The sequence below is a fragment of the Ictalurus furcatus genome, chromosome 1 (assembly GCF_023375685.1).
Source record: "Ictalurus furcatus strain D&B chromosome 1, Billie_1.0, whole genome shotgun sequence".
Lineage (NCBI taxonomy): Eukaryota > Metazoa > Chordata > Actinopteri > Siluriformes > Ictaluridae > Ictalurus > Ictalurus furcatus.
In genome coordinates this window covers 27863744-27878350 of record NC_071255.1, presented here as the reverse complement: position 1 = coordinate 27878350, position 14607 = coordinate 27863744, and the positions used below count along the sequence as shown (strand labels likewise).

Sequence of the window (14607 nt, the reverse complement as noted above, 5' to 3'; positions counted from 1 at the left end):
ATCTTATATACTGCTTATCCTACTGGGTCACCGGGAACCTGGAACCTATCCTAGGGAGCATCGGGCACAAGGCGGGGTACATCTTGGACAGGGTGCCAATCCATTGCAGGGCACATACACATAAAATTAATACATCCATTCATACACTATAGACACTTTGGACATGCCAATCAGCCTACCATGCATGTCTTTGGACTGGGGAAAGAAACCGGAGTACCCGGAGAAAACCTCCGCAGAACTCGAACCCCCATCCCTGGAGGCATGAGGCAAATGTACTAAACACTAAGCCACCGTGTGTCCTATTATTATGATTATGCTATTAATATTAATAATAATAACAATATAATGTTGTTGGTGTTGTTTATGGGACAGGGGGATCTCTTGTCATGAAACAAACCTGATTTGAGACTGCAAACAGAGATCAATCTGAATGTGACATATTGCAGTGCAAATTATTGGTCTCAGGCATGGGTTTCATTGTATCTGGAGGTATTTCGAGCATCTGCATCTGAAATGATTTTATATCATATAAGACTTCGACCCTTGATTATCCTGGTTGCTATGACGTCACGAGTATTGGGCCCTTAGCCATTAAGTTTGAACTGCTCAGGTGTTTGGACTGTGTGTGGTATCAACTTACTTTGTTGGTAGAAATCATAGAAACGCATGCGAAAGCCTTGTGCACCTCTAGTATTAGTGGTTCGCCAGAGGGAGCTGCAGATTCAGCAGCTGTGTGTGTGTGTGTGTGTGTGTGCGCGCGCGTGTGTGCGTGTGCGTGCGTGCGTGCGTGCGTGTGTGTGTGTGTGTGTGTGTGTGTCCACTCTTTTCCGACTTAAGCGCGCTTTCATTGCACACTTTCAACTATACCAACCAAAAATATTCAAGGCATTATATATAAATATAATTCCATTTCATTTTAATGTCCCTGAATAAAAATGAATGTAAAAGTTATTATAATGTACATATTAAGGTAATAATCTTTGCTTCCATCATTCGACTCATCCATAAACAAAAATCAAATCGGTGTCCTTGCTTGAAATGTCCTCGTAAACACTTAAATCCCATTTTAAAGGGTGAAAACAACACACCAGGCTTAATTGCTCCAGTGAGTTGATAAACAACAGTTGTTCGCATGATATTAAACACTCCAGTCCCCAAAGACTTGTCCTAGATCTCAGTATCCTACAGTTCATTTCCAACTGCGCGCTAATCATTCACTGGGCTATCAAAATTTGCAGCCGTGATCCCCCCACCCCCCACCCTCACCAGTTTTGCACAAAGAAAGTTTTAAAGGGCCAAACAGATGTGAGTCGGAGCGGTGCGTAAAGAGAGCGCAAAAGCAGGCGGGAGTAGGCGTTTCCCACGCACCGACCAGCTCACTTCCTCAGTCGGCGGCTCGACGGCGATCACACAGGTTCCGTATGCGTTTGCGCTTGAAGATTTACAGGAGAGCGTCGCTCACTCAAGTACCTGCCATATACACAGCGTCTTATTACTGAGTCGCCTTTTGGACAACATTAGAAGCCGGGAAGAGTCGGGTTCAGCGTCACTGACCTGTATTTTTAATCATATATATTTTTTTTAGACAACGATCTCAACTTTAATATGTTGGAGTCTTTCTGATTTGGATGATTTACCAAGAGGACCGTGTGGGAAAAGAATTTCTGGTGAAGGTGTTAGCCTCTTCAGAGGTGTGCGCCATGTCATATGGAGCGGAATTTCGGATCGCGTCGGTTTGCGCCTGATCCCCGAGTGGACGCGCGTTTTTAGCGCGAGTGAAAAACTCATCAGACGCCGTTTAGCTGGACGGGATGAGTTTCCAGAGAGGGCTTCACATGCCCTCAGGCTACTCTGGGTTTTGCTAGCGCTCACTGGGAATGTCGGAAGTCGCTGAACTATAAGGGCCGCTTCTTTTGGACGCAAAACTGTCAAGAAAATAAAGTTTCACACGTAAGTAGCAAGCAGCACGATCAGTACAGTACCCGTGCCTGTATCAGTCTGCTCTCTCTCACTCTCAGTCTACCTCTCTCGTGTCTCTCTCTCTCTCTCTCACTGCTTTATAAAACAATCTGGAACTTTCTGTTGCGCCTTTATTACACATCTGTTTTGTCAATTAATCATCACAAAAGTTGACATTGTAGTCCATCAATTAAGTGAAAGTAAAATGTGTACAATTCATCCCTTTGTCACAACTTAAAAAAAAATAGATTTCAGTAAACAGTGTTCACTGAGCAGGTTTGTACATGTTGGGTGAATTAGCAAAAGAGAATAATAGTCCTGTATAGTCCAGGTAGGTTATATAGCATAGTGTAAATTAACCTCAGGTGAAGTGAGGGCTAATGAGGAGCTCAGCATATGTTGTATGTCTGAATTAAAATCACTGCTATAGCTCGTGCAGAAAGCCTTAATCACGTTTAGTACCCCTCTACAGCTGATTGCATTGTGTGTTGAAGTATCCATGGAGGGGGAATTGATGACACACAACATTTACTGCTCCATGGACTAAATCGCATTTATCTTTCATATAGTCTAACTTTCCCCTCTATTTTAATTCTCACGCACTTATGTAGCAAAAGCCAGACTTTATTTATTTATTCATTTATTTATTCATTTATTTATTTATTCCTGCTGGTTGTGCACTCTCAGAAAAACGGTACTATACACTGCCTTTCCTTATGACTAATGTGATCTTCAAGGGTACATGGCTTGTACCTTTACTGATTATCTTTACCTGAAAGGTTGCACCTTTAGTGCACCTTTAAATTATTATACTAAAAGCTAATTAAAGGTACAAGAGTGGTCTTTAAGATCTAATTTCAAGGTACACTTCATCCACATTCCACATGTAAAAGTGAGAAATTAAAGGCATAAAAAATTGGACCATTTCAGTGACAAGGCAATGTACAGATGTGTACACATTGGGAATTTAAATAGGTTTAGCTTTCTGGTATTTTTTTCCTGATTGAGAATTGCGTTTTGACACTGAGTGAGCAGGTGTGTGTTTGGTATTGACCTGGTGCGCCAAAACAAACCACTGGTTCGGTCTCAAACCCCACATTACTACTAAATACAACGACAAAATAATACACTACCTCTATAACCTGTCGCACAAGGTGCTAGTTACATACTTATTAGGCTTGGCGCGCTTAATTCACACTTATACACGAGCTTTCAGCGTTCGTTTTGAGCAGTATGTCAGAATAGGTGGAGTGTTATTTAGACATAGTATTTAGTAGACAAATATGCGGCTTTGGAAACAAGCCCCGCCCTCTCAGCGAGTGACCTTTAAACACGGAAAAGAAAAAGCTTCAGGAAGCCTCGCGCTCTTGTCCAAGGTCCTGAAAGTTCAGTTCTCAAAGTGCCATGGCAAAAAAATGCACGATTTTAGGTAAATACCTTGCAAGTAAGAATAATAATAGCGTTTTGGGATTATAAAAGCGAGGCTGTTAGGAAAGTGAGTTAAAAATTACATAATTAAGTAATATAGCCTGCTGTAATTTGGCCATTGTGCAGCCAAACAACACCAATGTAATAAATATGCTCATTAACAGAACAACAACAACAACAACAACAATAATAATAATAATAATAATTCACTAACACGTTGAAAGTGGCTTTATTCCAACAAGGCCATCTGACCGTGTGTCCGATACATGCTGATTTTTTAACTTCAAACCAGAAGCCTATAGATAAGCAATACAACACATATAGTGTACAATTTATTGAGTTCTGTATTCAATCCATAAAGTTCAGCCTATCCTGTGTAAAAGAGAGAGAGAGCGAGAGAGAGATAGAGGGAGAGAGAGAATGAGCAATAATGAAATAATATTTATTAATATTGTAGGATTTAAGATATTCTTTACTATTATTTCAAAAGTTGTGCACACAGATTGTTATTGACAATATTCTTAATTATTAATTGTCTAATATTCAAAATCTAATATATATATATATATATATATATATATATATATATATATACATATATACACACACACACACACGTACACACACTTCAATTCCAATGTATTATAAGCTTTTGATAGATCAAGGCAAAACTATCCATGGAGCTTGTTTTGTTTTAATATGCTTAACTGTTAGCTCACTCTGGCATAATGCTGTCACTGTGGGCTAACACACATGGGATCCCCAGCAACCCTTCCCGTTAACAATTCTTAATTTCAAAATGCTCAGTACTTCAAAATACTAAACTGCTCATAGGCAAGCTCTTTCTGTGTGTTTTGCTTATGATCGCTATACAATTCCACTGATGTGGAGCAGAGCCGCTGGTCTCACTCACGCTGTGTGGTTGTGACAACGCCAGATGACCTTGGAGCCATTATTTGTTTTGTCACTCGTAATTTATTTGTGACAACTGCCCTTATGTCACTGATCCAATGATTGTCTCGTAGGGCAATTTGAAACTATGTCCCTGTGGGAATGCTTCATTATAGTAATTTTATAGTTAAGTCTCTTAAGTTCTAATAGTAAAATATTTTAAATTCACATATACTTCCTAACAACGGGTCTGGTATTTCTAAATGTAAAATTTGCCTCTGAGTTAATATTGTACAAATCTTATGAGTATTGCACAGGAGAAATAGCCAAGATCTGGCTCTCACTGTGCCATGATTCAGGTATATACGGCCAGGATGTGTATGGGTAACTATATGTTCCCATACATATGGAGCTTAGAGTTGACTACGCAATAAACAGATATGAGGTGCTGAGAGTAAATGATCAGATAGCAAGTGTCACTGGATTTTTGCTTATACCTTTTGTACTGACATCTAAACAAAACGTTAGATCAGGTTGCATAGAAATGCAATTTTGTTGTTTTAGGGATAAGATAGATATACATAAAATACATGGAGGCTTCTAGAGAATGGTGTGGATAGATGATAAAATAGAGATTATGGGGAGGCTATTCAACAATTGTGTGGACGTATACGGACCCTTTGTATTTAAAAAACATTCATTCTCTTACACCATTGAGCAGTTTTATAAGGAAATTGGCTAAGCTTCTTGGAAAACTTCTGTTATTAGAGGTAAAATCACACAGCCTTGATCATGTTTTTTTTTTCTTTTTTAAATCAGAAACATGGTCTATTATTTAATATTGTCCATTATTTAGAAAAATATAACATTTCCTCTGTAACGTTGACTTTTTTTGTGGGTTAAAAAAATATTTCATGCAGTGTGCATAAAATAGCATGTAATAGATAATTTATATACAAATGTAGAGTGGCTTAGACTTCAGAAGAGTGCTGTATAATATTATATTATGTTAATTACATATTCTCCATAGTTAAGATTTTACTTCTTTTGATCTCTTTGTGGTTTCGTTGGGTACTAACCATCGTATATCATTGTACAAATGCTCGCTGTCCTTCGGCCGCTGTTGTATTGACCACAGGCCCCAAAAGGGCAGTCAGAAATGATCTCTTGAAAAGGCTCTTGTTTAGTCCTTCAGGGAGAGATTTGTCCCTGCCTGAGCAAAACGTGCATGACATTTGGCTGTGCATCTACTCAAAATGACAAATGATAAGTGACCTCCATGCCTCACGCCTTAACCTAGATGACCTTCAGCGTTTGGGGATTTAGATCCCACTTTAAATTTGGTTATTTTGTACTGTTTTGATGAGTGCACAAAGAAACGATGAGTTAACATGAGCGAATAGCCATCTACTAATCTGGACTTTGAAGGAAGCCCCTGGGGAATGTGGATACTTGTGTCAGGTCCTCCTTTATCTTGTTTTATTGATCCGATGAAGGCTTGTTTTTAATGTCAGTGATGCACAGAATGGACGAATCACCTCCTTATGGGAAGTGGTTAAATTTTACAGTACTTAATGCTTTCTGTTGCTGGTGTCACACTGGTTCTAGACATACATTCTTCTCTCTTGTAAATACATACTTTTCTTATTAGTTTTATTGTAGTTATTGAATCAATTGTAATACTTGCTGGATATGCTTTAAGATAAACAACTGAATGATAAACCACAAGTTTAAGATGTTAAATAAATCATAAAGCATTACAAAGCTGTACTGTAACATTTTCTACTGTCTGGTCGTAACCAACTATCCTGCCTGTTGCAGTGGCTCCTGATTGAAGCTTTAAAAGTGATCTTGAGGTCTGCAATCATTCTAATCATATGGATGCACTTTGATTATTCCTATGAAGCATGTGCCTAACATGCTTTGAATTTACAGTCTTTCCTAAGAAGACTTGAGTTGATTGTTATCTAACTAGGCCAGCAGAATCATCAGCTTGGAGAGGAAAAGTGGATAGCTTCAGGTGACACCAGCATGCTGGGGATATTTATCTCTGCCGGAGGTATTTACAGTGGTGCTCATAAACTGTCCTTGAACCTTTAAATGCGTGGTTATTCTTCAGTGCCTGGCATACAGACGAGTGCACAGTGCTCTCTGATAAAGAAAAGGTCCAGCACGAAATAGAAAAGATCAACTCTGAGCTTGTCAGACACTTGTGTAAGGTTAGAAGAGAATTGCTTTCAGCGAGGCATGCTGTTACACAACTCCTTTCTGCTCATGCACTGACAGTCTCCTGAGAAATAAACACCAAATATGTTTTCACTGATGATAGGCAAAGTTAGTTCATCAGCTTGAAAACAAACATTCTTTGGTCTCCAAAACTGATCCTCACCACACTCATGCCAGACTAGTATACAGCATGGATAGAAACTTTTCCTTCAGGGTTTTTTGTTCTCTTTACCTATAGAAGAGCTAACATTAGAGAAGCAAGAGTGAGCGGGAAACAAGTGACGCATTATCAGTATTTCCTGGAAACAGGCCGCACCATATATACAGTAGAACCCCATCGATTGGATCACCATTTAAACTGTATTGGATCCTGTGTTATTATTAGAGAGATGTTCAGACACGTTATGAATTACACACACACACACACGCACGCACGCACGCACGCACGCACTGATTGATTTTGGCTTCTATTACACTTTGTGCTGGCAAACACTCAAAGGGAAACACAGCCATTACACTTGTAGCATAGTTGCAATGCTACACTGTTTTATGCTCCTTTTCAAGTTTGAAAATTAGTGGTTGAGCTTGGCAGACATTGCTAGCATCATGTCTGAGATAAATATAGCAAAATATTGATGTTCTTAAGTGTACAGTATATATGTGTTTGTTTATCAGAGAGTCAGTGCAAGAGAGGAAGGAATAAACAGTATTTTATGATAAGTTTCTCTTCTACAGTAACATGTTTCTGCGTTTCTATTTCTTTATTTAATTCGATTTATTATATGGCGTAATTAGTAGGTAATGATGTTTTGCATGTTTCCATACAAAATGCAAACAACAGCAGAGGCAGGCAGAGAGATGAGCTAAAGTGCACAGAGGGTGCTGTGTGATTGTGAGAAACAAGGTTTTACAAAAGCAATGAGTGTAATTAAAGAGGCGTGCAGCCCCAGCGACACTGTGTCGAGGGCAGAGCTCAAACAAGATGAATCTAAGTGGGTCGCAGAAGCACAGTGCATTCTTCCTGCTATAGCACGGCCAACAGTGGAGCAAATCGATGTAAGCATTATTAGAGTAATCAAGATCATGCTGTCTCGGACCAAAGTCTTGAAAAAGAAAAAAAAGAGAAGCAATATTAGCTCGGGTAGCATTATGTGTTTCTGTCGTGTGTCTGCACGTCCAACCTCTGAACTCTCCTCAATCCTAAAGTGATTAATAAGAATGTGACATGGCAGTTTGGATGCTACTGCTTTTATATAAATTTGAACAAAGTAATAGTAATCTTCCATTTGATGCTAAGAGCTCTGATTGAATAACAAAACACTGTATAATGCTGTTTTTTTAATATATAAACTAAAGTCTAAGGTTACTGTACAGGACATTACAGTGATATCATTTAAAGAGGAGCACATCAAATACTCTCATGTCTGATAATGTCTGTCGGATATGCTAGCACCACACGTCTCTGTTGCCTAACAAATGACAGCTTCTCATTTTACTGCTCTCAACATGGCCATTCATATCCCAAGGTCTCTCTAGGAGAGCAAGAAAAATCTACCTCTGTGTTTCAAAATATATTTTTAAAAATGATTAACATTCCAAGAAGTTATCAATGAAACGTCAGGATGTCTTGCAGCAAGGCGAATTCTAAATTATAAGGCAACATCAACAGAAATATAGATAAAAAGATAAAATATTTTGCCATAGTATGAAGGCAGTTAAAAAGGTGAGACAAACAGTGGGAATATAAAACGTCAGCACTGTTCTCGATTCTGATTGGTCAGAATTTCCAGAATTAGTTGGAATTTTCTATAAGAGTAGCTCTGAGAGGAATGATGGCTACAAGGAAAATAACAGGTTTATATTAATACTCATACATTTTTATATATTAATGTTTCTACAGTATAGTAACAACATACTGTACACTGGGACTTGTATGGTGGACACACTGTATAAATGGATTAAAAATAATTAAAAACCTTTGATGAAGTTCGGGTGAAATGAACGGTGACGTTTTCTGTGAGGAGATATTTTGTTATTCATTTTGGAATGAGTCTCCAGTGTCAGTGCTTTGTAACAGTGAGAGGTAAAGCTGTTCCTAAAAGTTTTCTGATATGGAAAACTCTTCACTGAGGAGGATTTTGTGCTTTTTTCATAACAAACAAAAAGCTGCATTTTGTTGTCTTCAAAAGTAAGAAAAACGGAGGTTGGTGAGGGAAAGACTGTTTATAGTTATTACAACATAAGTGATAACAAGAACTAAGTGGTTTCACAGATGTTCCACAACATCACCGTCTTTCAGACGAGACGTTAAACTGAGGTGCTGCCGGCAGAATGGAAATTGAATTATCAGACATTTTCAATCCGTGTACACAACTGAATGAATTTATTTCTTAATTTATTTATTAAGTCTGTTATAAGATTTTTCAGGACACCGTTGGGTTTCTGTGCATAGAGTATCGTGACTCTGTGTTTAGCTGCTAGTGAGCAGGGGGATGGGAAAGGGGAGGGGTGTGAGCCCCTTGCTGGGCAAATAGTGGGCACATCTCCCCACAATAACTTTGGTACAGAGATAAAACGGACAGCACGACTAAAGCTTTTTTGATAGTAAAATTCCGTATACAACTACAACAATATAATTATAACATTTACACCATGCAGGCTAGGCAAAAATAATAATAATAATAATAATGATAATAATTATGAAAAACTGCAAATTCTTAAAACCCTTTCTACTAGTCTAAGAACTAATGTGGAGTGTGACACAAATAATTTCAAAATCCCCCCCCCCCACTCTAATTGGATAAAATGTATGACTTATAAACATAAATATAAATATAAAAAATGTCAGTGTTAACAAATTGCTATGGTTGAGGAATAAACCACTTCAGGGTATGATGTTATTGTAAAATAAAGTGCAGTAACAGCCCTCCACTTGACATCACACCAAACTGCCATTGCATATTTTCCTATAACAACAGTTCCCGTCATATTTTATACCTTACTTTATGTCCACAATTTGACCATTTGTTAAAACATGTCATAATTAAGGAACATCTGTGTGTCTTTTTCATTTTGTCTTCAAAGATTATGCAAGCGTTTTCACTCATCTGTGTACTTAGTGGCATCTTTTTTCAATCGATAGCATGTCTGCTTTGAATGTAAAGATATAGTGTAACATTTAGATTTATTAGAAATAGGCTTATTGTTAAAAGCAGTGACCACTGTGTTAAATAAGGCGGTGTGTTCTCTCTGTAATATTTGGTATGTGTGACTCAACCGCTCACTCACTTATTATTATAATATTTTTTTACATGAGTGGCATTTTAATGTAATGACTCAAATATTCCTTCATGTGTCCGTGCGTGTGTGTGTGTGTGTGTGTGTGTGTGTGTGTGTGGAGATGAGGGTGACTGTTGACAAAAATTAGATAAATAATTATAGTTGTGCCGTAAATGGTTTTCAAGCCTAGTAAAGCAGTTCGGTCAAAGGATTTTTAGTATTTCAGGAAAAGAAGGATCTTTTGGTGTAATTAGTTTCAACAACATTACTGTTCATTATCAGCATTGCTGCATAATTGCCCCCTACTCTAATTGTTTGTTTGTTTGTTTGGACTTTGTTATATCGGATCAGCAATGTACAAATGTTCCTCTGTAGCCAGCGCCATGCTAGTGATTGATCCAAAACTTACCAACTGCAGCGGCTACTTTGCTGTTATTTTCTGCCGTATTGACGTTTAGGGTAGTAAATGTCAAGAGGAAACTCCTCATGTGTGCCGCCTGCTGTAGCCTTGTCAGTGAAAAATGGACCAGAGTGAAAACTGACCCAACAAAACTGTTAGAGACAAACAGAGAACAGAGCAGCCCAAACTAATTTGACCTCTTTGAAGTGAAATTAAAATGTGTGTCAGAGCAGTGGGAAGGCTTAATGAGAGAGAGAACGCACAAGCCGAGCTTAAAGGAGAGCACTCTCATAAATTACTGAACCCCAGGTCTTTATAAAGAGGTGGAAATGGAGTGAAAATGGGACTGTTTCCGCTGTCCTCCTCCCATCTCAGGCACTCACAAAGTGTGCACCCCTTTTTATTTGGGTGTTCCTAATATCAGTGGATACAGCTTAATAATGGCATAATAGCCGTGATAACTGCTAACAGCTGTTAGTATTTTGCATGTACATTCATATCCAGATTTATCCAGTGCTTTTAATACATAACATTTTCAAACTTTATGACCAAGACTCACCCTAACATCAGCGGATAATCTTACCAGTCCCTCCAGGATTTTGCAATTTTGCGATCGCAGAAATGAACGCAAAATGTAGCACACACTGCAATATTCAGAGGAGCTTGCAATTTTTAAAAAAAATTACAGCAGATTTTCCACAGATTTGGGCCAAGACCCATCATGTGACATCATCACAACCCACATTCAGCCAAAGCCATGTTCGATTCACGTGTGTCAAACACGAGTACAGCTAAAAGGTCTCATTTACCAACGAACATCACTGCGAAAACAATTTTGTGCAACTGTAATTTTGCGGTAGGTTTCTGCAAAAAAAAAAAACAGCAGAAAAACTCTGCAAGTTGCATCGCAAATGTTTAAAAAAAAACCCACAGCAAAATCAATAATTCTTGGGTGCAACAATCACAAAAAAACTCAAAGAAAATGTACGAAATCCTGTACAGACTGTCTTACATGGATAATTGACACTGTTGCCTCTAGCACAGATCTAAATTGACATTCTCATGTCTGTAAAGCTGTTTTGTAACAGTTCCTATTGTTAAAAGCACTATACAGATAAGATCAAATTTTATTGACTAATTGACATGACTGATGCTATTTGTTCCCCAGTCTTCACTTGTGAATTTACTGGCATTCACATGATACTGTCTCGCCAGTAAAACACTACAGTATATCAGGTGATAAAGTGCTAAGTGATTTCCACAAATTCCACAAATGAACACCCCAGATAAACCAGTAACACAGCGGTCCGTTATTAATTCATTAAGAAGCTCACCATATTTACCAAATTATATGGATATCATAATGATCACAGAGAGCACACCGACTTTCTGTGCAAAACGCTTTTACTTCTCCCTGAAATTGAAAAACTGCCCATGGTTGTACAGTTCAATAAAGCCATCACGGGTAGTCATGACCATATCCTACATCATTTTCTGGATTTTTTATTCAACTGCACACTCCAAAGACAATCTACAGGATAATACCAAATGTGCTGCTCGCCCTCCTACACAAACCTTGGGTGGGATTCAAAGTTAGACGCATGTTGGAACTGCTATTTGAAACGCCATACACTGTGCTCTAGTACACAAGTGGGTTATACAGCGTACTAACTCTACTACTAACATCGGCTTTATTTATATGATTTATTTCTAGACTGTAGATGTTTAAATTGGACATGATTACTGTGTATGTTTACATGTTTACATTATATGATTTGGGGTTTATGTACACACAGCAAAATCACCAGTGTTGATTTAACACCCACAGTGTTGAATTCACACCCTTCAGTGTTTATATAAGTCCATTGGACTCATATAAACACTCTGGGTGTTAATTCAACACTTGGGATTTTACTGTGCATGCTGTAATTTAATATTTACTGCACACTACATATTGGATTTTATTCCAAAGCCTGCATGTATGAAGTACGAGAGTAAAGCACTGTGGATAAGGAATGGGAATTTATGAAGAGCAGCTTGATACACCAGGCAATGCAGAATGATTTACAAAAGCATGACAAGGAATGAAAATTAATTGTAAATTAATAATAATTAATAATTTTAATTAATAATATTAAAATAAAAATAAATTAAATATGTCAGTGTGATTTGGTCAGAAACCAGGGTCGCTTAAACAGAAACATTCTTCTAAGTGGCTCCAGGCCACTAATAATGTCAGGAGTTTGCATTGCTCATCGCTCTTGAGCACAATGTGGCTCGTTTGGGGGTGAGGCTTAGGATGCTCGAGACAGCTTATTAAAACATTTTCTCCAGTCACCTACACAAAATCTTAATGTCTGGCTCTTCAGATGACATTATCCTACTTTTAAAGCGATATCTGAGCAATAGCATGCAGACACTTGAGCGTAGGAGGAACCTGAATCATGCAGCAGAGGTGAGCAGGGCTAACCCACACTCTACTTTAGACCCGGTGAAAATACTGGACTTGACTTTCTAAAGGCTTGGTCATATCTGGGTTATTTTATCATAAATAATGCTAGGCTTGACCTTTTAAAGGCATAGAGTTATTTCAAAAGAAAGACAGTCTTTGTTCTTAAATCATTTTCACCCAGACTTCCAGCAGACAAAAAACTTTGAGTACAGGATCAACTTTAACTTTGATACTGGCTGATTAAATGCATTTACCCTAGTGCTAGATAAGGCTAGTAATCGATGCTTGGTGACTAATTGTCTTTCAAGGATAGTTAAATGTATACTGTACCCCGAAATGAACCCTTTAAACACATATATATTCTCAAAGCGAATTCTCAAAATGAATAGACTTTTTTCACCTATTTCTGCCAAATACTGAACTACAGACAACATATTAAGTACGACATTCCACGGCATATTTAGTCGTGGCTGAAGTTACACAATTACTGGACTCAGTATAAATGTGGTGATACATCATGTCACCTCAGTAGCTCTGTACTACATAAATGATGATAACAACAACATTATTATTATTATTATTATTATTATTAGAATGTGAGTGTAATAGAGTGTTGATATCATGTGAAAGGGTCATATAACATAATGTAGCAAAAATTAAGATATACTGTTCATGTCAGTGTTGCTGCAAGTTAAATGTATGGTCAGTAAGACCATAGTGGTGGGAATGGGCTTTGTGTCTCAGGCTTCGTGAAACCCACTGAGTGCCACTGTAAATCTCTGCAATCAAGATAATCGCTGCTAAAGGGACACTGAACACCACCTTGAAGATTTCAAGCACAGCGCCTCACTGTAAGGCCCACCTGAAGTGGCTGCTGAAACACAGATGTCAAAGCTATCAGGGAGCTGATGACATGGTCCGCCCACCTTCTTTTCCATGGCAACCGCGCTGCCATTCTGCAGCAGCTAGCATTTAAATCCTAATCAGCATATTAATCACTAATTGCTTCCCCTCACACGCGGCCTGTCGTTCCCCTGGAAGGTGAGTGAGCATGGAGCTCCTGATTGACAGAGAGTTCAGTGGGCTGTTTTAATCACAGTGCAGGCTGACTCTGAATATTCTCTAGGTTGGCATTCTGGTGACGCACTAATGACGAAGAATGCAGTACCGTTCTTTCGGCAGCATCTAAAATCAGTACACCCACTGAAATCAAGCTTAAGTGACTCCTTAGCTCCAACAGCCACCTTCTTCAACACAAGTCACAGCTCTAAAGTTCTGAAGCAGGAGAGTGAAAACTGAAGGGCTATTGTTTTGATTAGTCACTTTCAAATGAAAGGTAAGATTCCTCTCCAGGCATACATTTGGCATGTCTCAGATGATCCTGGGTATTTGGTCGCATCATTTCTCCCATTGTAACAGGTTTTTTTTTAGTCATCCAGAGGATAATACTTCACTTTTATTAAACTCATCAGTGATCATTGTAGTTTAAACAGTTTGCATCTACTCAGTATAAAACTGCCCAAAAATGACGATTTAGTCAATACTAATTTTCTTTAACAACTTATTTCAGAATATTGTTTTGCCCTGCTAAAAAACAAAACAAAATAAATAATAGCTCAACAGGGAGTTGATATTTAGAGGAAATCCCAAACTGATGCTTATCGGAGCTTGCTCAAAGCCTTGGTTAGTTTTAATTTCCTCAAAACAGATATCAGTTACTAGAATTATATTAGCTATACAGAACTTCAGGGAGCTATATCTATGTAGGCCACACAGAATTCTGAACCAAGTTGGTTAGAGGAAATAAGTAGTGTCTAAATCTTTATTGCCTTGACATTCTGTCAACAGATTTATCCTGAGGATTTGCAAACTGACACATATCATTTCAGTCATAATGATAACTGATGTGTTTAATACAAGTGGGATGTGTTTCACTCGATGACTAAGATAATCTGACAATGAGAGCTGAGAT

At 38.2% G+C, this 14607-nt stretch overlaps 1 protein-coding gene across 1 annotated transcript in view; it reads left to right on the top strand.

The window, feature by feature from the left end:
* Positions 1–1244: 1244 nt before the first annotated feature.
* The window catches only part of scn5lab (sodium channel, voltage gated, type V-like, alpha b), a 127346-nt gene continuing 113983 nt past the window's right edge, over positions 1245–14607 (top strand). Inside the window, exon 1 of the mRNA XM_053635277.1 lies at positions 1245–1950. The gene's annotated coding sequence lies outside the window, so the exon portion shown is untranslated. The remainder of the gene's footprint in view (positions 1951–14607) is intronic.